The sequence below is a fragment of the Garra rufa genome, chromosome 19, assembly GCF_049309525.1.
Source record: "Garra rufa chromosome 19, GarRuf1.0, whole genome shotgun sequence".
Taxonomy (NCBI): domain Eukaryota; kingdom Metazoa; phylum Chordata; class Actinopteri; order Cypriniformes; family Cyprinidae; genus Garra; species Garra rufa.
In genome coordinates this window covers 7,002,971-7,009,400 of record NC_133379.1, presented here as the reverse complement: position 1 = coordinate 7,009,400, position 6,430 = coordinate 7,002,971, and positions in this window count along the sequence as shown.

The following is a 6,430-nucleotide window of genomic DNA, read 5'->3' as shown; positions in this document are numbered from 1 at the left end:
ACGTCTGAGTGCACGTTTAGCGATGACGTCACTTTTTGGTAAAAACCGCCACTAGAGGGCGTATGTTTGACATAAAATATTTGATTATGGTTGAATCTATTTTTCAAGTTCCCTAAACTCTTAACTTTAGTGTAGTTGTAAAAACTCAAATAAAACATTACTGTTAATTTAAATCTCTGATAGATGTTGAATAAACTGAAAAATAATAGTTAGCTAAACTTTTTGGCACATTTTGAGTACCAGGTACTTTCCATTATAAGTTAGCTATACTGTTTGGGTTTACAGTGTATGCATATTTTGTCAATTGCATCACTTCAGCATATTGCTGAACATCGCAATGAAGGTTTGGGTCGAGAATGTGCTTTGCACATGAAACCAAGGTCACATCTACAAGGTTAACCAAAGTCTACGAGGACATGAAAGGTAACACACAGATTTAAACAGTTTTTTTTTCTGGACATGCTGGAGGTTCATTGATACAAATGATCCATGTTACTAAAACTTTGATTACAAAATCTTTGATTTGCAAGTGGTTTTGAACAAAGACTTAAGCTTAAGGCTATTTATCAACATCTATAGTGGAAACTTAAAGTTCAAGAATAACGTAACATGCAGAAGATTTTAAATAAACAGAGCTGTAACACTGTTCTTCTGTGTGAATGAATCTGATGCTTTGATGTGCAAAAAAGATTTTTTGCTTTTAGGGAAGTGCCCTCAAAGGGCTGTCTTCAGGGGTTGATAAGTTGTGTGTATGCTGCCCCAGTGACCAGTTAAAGATAAAATATTTTGACTTTTTTTCTGACAATGTATCAAGTGTAATTGACTGGCTGAAAAGGCAAAATATATATCCATAATATATCGTCTGAAAAAGTAAGTCTTCTTTTTCTACGTGACGTAGAAGACATGACGTAAACACGCAAAGACGTCGTATGAAATTGGCGCCATTTCACACATGCAGACAAAGGGCTAAGAGAGGCTAATTTACCGCTATAGCAGCTATAAACAAAGTAAATGTTAAATAAATGTGAATTTCAATGATAAGAGTTAGGTACATCCACTTTTGAGATCCAAACACTGACACTGACAGATCGACAGCAGCTTTAGTTGGCAGTTTTCGCTATCTCCGTTGCTGAAGCCATGGTATGTGAATTCAGGAAAAACATTAATGTCATCATCCAGTTTGTCGGTTGTGATAAACCTCTTTAAATCATTGTTGGATGTGTCGCCTTGAAGCTGGATTTGATAATACAAACACATTTAGAGTAAGTAAATAATACGGCAAGTACTCTGTTATATTATTAGTTGAACACTGCCCTTATCAGAGTGTCTTCCTAGTTTTAGGTTTCAGACTCCTTATAGCCGCTTAAATGTTAAATAAAGGTTAGTTTGTATTTGCTCAAATTTTGTGAAATTCTGTATAAGTGACTTTAAACAGTTTTATTGATTACTATTTTAAGGTTTCTCTCCAGTATGTGGACAACCAAGAAGGGATTTCTGAAGACACATTTGAAGACGATAACATATTAATCGATCCTCCTGTAAAGGTAATGAGAAGAGTGCTATGATTATGATAAATCTGAATGAATTATGATTCTTGCAATGATTCTTCTAATGATTATGCAATTTTAGCTTTCAGTACAATGCGTGGAAAACCAGAGAGGCCTAAATGGGCAAATTGTGTATGATGATGTGTCATACTCCATCCATCTCCAACCTCAGGATGAGCGAGATATTGATGATGAAGGCATTGTAGTCTACACGGAGGAAGATCAATAGCTATCCCTGTTCAATAACAAGCATTTTGGTTTGAAGAATTTGAAATGAAGTAATAAAGCAAGGGAAGTTATAAATTAAGTAGTGCTGTCAAATGATTAATTGTGATTAATCAAAAATAAAAGTTTTTGTTTACATAGAATATGTGTGTGTACTGTGCATATTTATTATTTATATATAGACACACACATACAGTATATATTTTGAAAATATCTACATGTATTTACATGCATATATTTATATTCATATGATTCTGTAAGACGAGGACTCAGGGAAGCGTGTAAGATCCAATTGCAAGCTTTATTACAGATCGTAGTCGAGACAGGCAGGGTCAATATCCAAACAAACAATAACATCCAGGGCAAGACAAAAGCGTAATCCAGTAATACAGGCGTGGGTCAGAATCCAGGTGAGCAGTCCAAAGTAGCAAAACAAACAAAACAATGAAGCTAGGCAAAACTATGGCTAAGAAACAAAACTATGGCAATGAAAACAAAACTATGACCGTGAAAATAACAAGACAAGGCAATGAAACAAGATAAACGCTTGGTAGAGTCCGCAATAGCAAAACAATACTTCGCAATGTGAGTGTGTGTGAAGCTGGCTTTTATGGAGGACAAACAGGAAGATACCAACGAGGCAGCAGAGGGAGCAGCAACAGTCAGAGAGTAAGGGCTCCCTCTGCTGGCCTGGCGTTACAGATCCCCCCCTCTAGGAGCGACTCCTGGCGCTCCAAAACGACAGTCCATAAGTCCAGGAGGGTGGTAGAGCAGGGGGTGGGACGGTGGGCCAGGTCCATGAAGGGGAACAGTATCAGAGACAGGGCTAGGCGCGTAGAGCAGGGACAGACAGTGAAGCACTGGAGGACCTGGGCCGTGGAGCAGTGACAGACAGTGAGGTAATGGAGGACCTGGGCCGTGGAACAGTGACAGATAGTGAGGTAATGGAGGATCTGGGGCATGTAGCAATGGCAGACCTGGATCATGGAGCGGAGGTGGGCCTGGACCGTGAAACAGTGGCAGACAGTGGAAACTTGGAGGTCCTGGGCAATGGAGCAATGGCAGGCCTAGATCGTGGAGCAGAGGTGGGCCTGGATCAAGGAGCAATGGCAGACAGAGAAGTTTTGACGAAGCTGGCACAGCAGGAGGCCTAGGCGGCGCAGGCAGAACAGGAAGCCATGGAGGAGCAGGTAGAGCAGGAAGCTTTGGCGTTGCAGGCAGAGCAGGAAGCCATAGCGGTGCAGGCAGAGCAGGGAGCCTTGGTGGTGCAGGTAGAGCAGGAAGCCATGGCGGAGCCGGCAGAGCGGGAAGCCTTGGCGGAGCCGGTAGAGCGTGAGACCTTGGCGGAGCCGGCAGAGCGTGAGGCCTTGGCGGTGCAGGCAGAGCGTGAAACCCTGGCGGAGCAGGCAGAGCGTGAAGTCCTGGCGGAGCAGGCAGAGCGTGAAGCCTTGGCGGAGCAGGCAGAGCGTGAAGCCTTGGCGGAGCAGGCAGAGCAGGAGGCCTTGGCGGTGCAGGCAGAGCGTGAAGTCCTGGCGGAGCAGGCAGAGCGTGAAGCCTTGGCGGAGCAGGCAGAGCAGGAGGCCTTGGCGGAGCAGGCAGAGCGTGAAGCCCTGGCGTAGCAGGCAGAGCGTGAAGCCTTGGCGGAGCAGGCAGAGCGTGAAGCCTTGGCGGAGCAGGCAGAGCAGGGAATTCCGCTATGGACGCCGCCTCCATAAGAGGCATTGGCGCAGCGGACACGTGGATAGACTCGTGGGCAGACGAGGCCTCTGGAGCAGACTTGTGGACAGACTCATGGACAGATGAGGCCTCTGTGGTGCAGTGTGCAGCCCACACACTTAAAATAGCAATGGCCATCACAGGCAGTGCGGTGGTTAATGGGATGCCCACTGGGCTGGAAGGTGTGAGACTTGGAAGCGTCAGTTCTGCGTGGCTTGGGATGCCTGTAGCCCGCACTGACATTAGAGGAGGGTCCTTGAAACTGGTAATCAAGACATGGCGAGGCTCTGGCAGATCAGACGTGACATGGCGAGGCTCTGGCAGATCAGACGAGACATGGCGAGGCTCTGGCAGGTCGGACGAGACATGGTGTGGCTCTGGCTGGTCAGACGAGACATGGTGTGGCTCTGACAGATCAGACGAGACATGGCGTGGCTCTGGCAGGTCGGGCGAGACGTGACTTGACTCTGGACGCTCGGGCGAGACGTGACTTGGCTCTGGACGCTCGGGCGAGACGTGACTTGGCTCTGGACGCTCGGGCGAGACGTGACTTGGCTCTGGACGCTCGGGCGAGACGTGACTTGGCTCTGGACGCTCGGGCGAGACGTGACTTGGCTCTGGACGCTCGGGCGAGACGTGACTTGGCTCTGGAATAACAGCAGTAATTAGGCTTGGTTCAAGAAGATCTGCTGTAACTTGGCTTGGTTCATGAAAATCAACTGTGGCTTGGCTTGGCTCATGGACAACAGCAGCAACTTGACTTGGCTCATGGAGATCTGCTGTAACTTGGCTTGGTTCATGAAAATCAACTGTGGCTTGGCTTGGCTCATGGACAACAGCAGCAACTTGACTTGGCTCATGGAGATCTGCTGTAACTTGGCTTGACTCATGGAGGACAGCTGTATCTTGGCTTGACTCGTGGGGCACAGCTGTGACTTGGCTTGACACATGGGGAACAACAGCTGTATCTTGGCTTGACTCGTGGAGAACAACAGCTGTATCTTGGCTTGACTCGTGAAGAACAACAGCTGTATCTTGACTTGACTCGTGGAGAACAACAGCTGTATCTTGGCTTGACTCGTGGAGAACAACAGCTGTATCTTGGCTTGACTCGTGGAGAACAACAGCTGTATCTTGGCTTGACTCGTGGAGAACAACAGCTGTATCTTGACTTGACTTTGGAGGAACAGTAGCTGTGACGGGACTTAACATGACAGGAACAGCAGCTGTAACGTGACTTGACTTGACAGGAACAGCAGCTGTGGCGTGACTTGTCGTTGGCAGGTCAGGAGATACGTGACTTGACTGAGGAACCTCATCTGGAAGGGCAGCCATGATAGATGCAGACTCTGGAGCAGGAGACATGATGTGAACAGGCTGTAGCTTGACTGAAGTGGCATAAGCTGGTGCTGGCTTGGCTGATGTGAGTTTAGGGAGACCAGTTGCACGTGCAGACATCAGCGGCGTATCTCTCACGCTGGATATCAGACTGTGATGATTAGATGTGATGTTAGCGAAAGCTGACTTGGTGGCTGGGGGGTAAGCAGACGCTGGCTTGGCTGATGCTGTGACATAAAGTGGCCGTGGCTTGACAGACTTGGCGTGATCTGATTCTGGAGCAGCAGACTTGATGTGGGCTGGTTCTGACATCAGGATCGTGGCTTGGCGTGGGACTGGCATGGTGGCCATCTTGGGTGCAGGCTGTGGCGTGGCGGCCATCTTGGGTGCAGGCTGTGGCGTGGCGGCCATCTTGGGTGCAGGCTGTGGCGTGGCGGCCATCTTGGCGACAGGCTCTGGCGTGGCGGCCATCTTGTGCAGTGGCTCTGGAAGGGCGGCCATCTTGTGAAAAGACTCTGGAATGACGGCCATCTTGTGAAGTGGCTCTGGAAGGGCGGCCATCTTGCAAACAGGCTGTGGGATGGCAGGCATGGCGTGAGCAGGCCCTGGAACGGCAGGCATTGCGTGAGCAGGCCCTGGAGCGGCAGGCTTGGCGTGAGCAGGCCCTGGAGCGGCAGGCTTGGCGTGAGCAAGCCCTGGAGCGGCAGGCTTGGCGTGAGCAGGCCCTGGAGCGGCAGGCTTGGCGTGAGCAGGCCCTGGAGCGGCAGGCTTGGCGTGAGCAGGCCCTGGAGCGGCAGGCTTGGCGTGAGCAGGCCCTGGAGCGGCAGGCTTGGCGGGAGCAGGCCCTGGAGCGGCAGGCTTGGCGGGAGCAGGCCCTGGAGCGGCAGGCTTGGCGTGAGCAGGCCCTGGAGCGGCAGACGTGATACGAGCAGGCTTTGAAACAGTAGGCATGACATGAGCAGGCTTTGGTGTGACTTGAGCAGACTTTGAAGCAGCAGACATGACGTGAGCAGGCCTTGAAGCAGCAGACATGACAGAAAAATTGGGAGATACTGGGGGATAGCAGGGTTCCTCATTAACAATCCCCACAGTAAATGGTGAACCAGCTAGCAGCAAAGCATAGTCAATATACTGCTCTAAAGTCCAGTGAATTTTCCCCCCAGGTAACTGGGAGCGAATGGGTTCGTTTAACCCTTGACGAAAAATGTCCTTAAGTGCAACGTCATTAAATGCCAACAAATAACACAGTCCGCAAAAGTCCTGAACGTAATCTTCAATAGAGCGGTTACCTTGGCGGAGGCGGAAGAGGCGTGATGCTGCATCCATGGTGATCTGTGTTCAAAAGCCGCTGGATCTTTGGGTGGGCGAAGTATTTCTGTAAGGCGATGACTCTGGGAAGCGTGTAAGATCCAAACGCAAGCTTTATTGCAGATCGTAGTCAAGACAAGCAGGGTCGAACACCAGCAAACAGTAATATCCAGGGCAAGACAAAAGCGTAATCCAGTAATACAGGCGTGGGTCAGAATCCAGGTGAGCAGTCCAAAGTAGCAAAACAAACAAAACAATGAAGCTAGGCAAAACTATGGCTAAGAAACAAAACTATG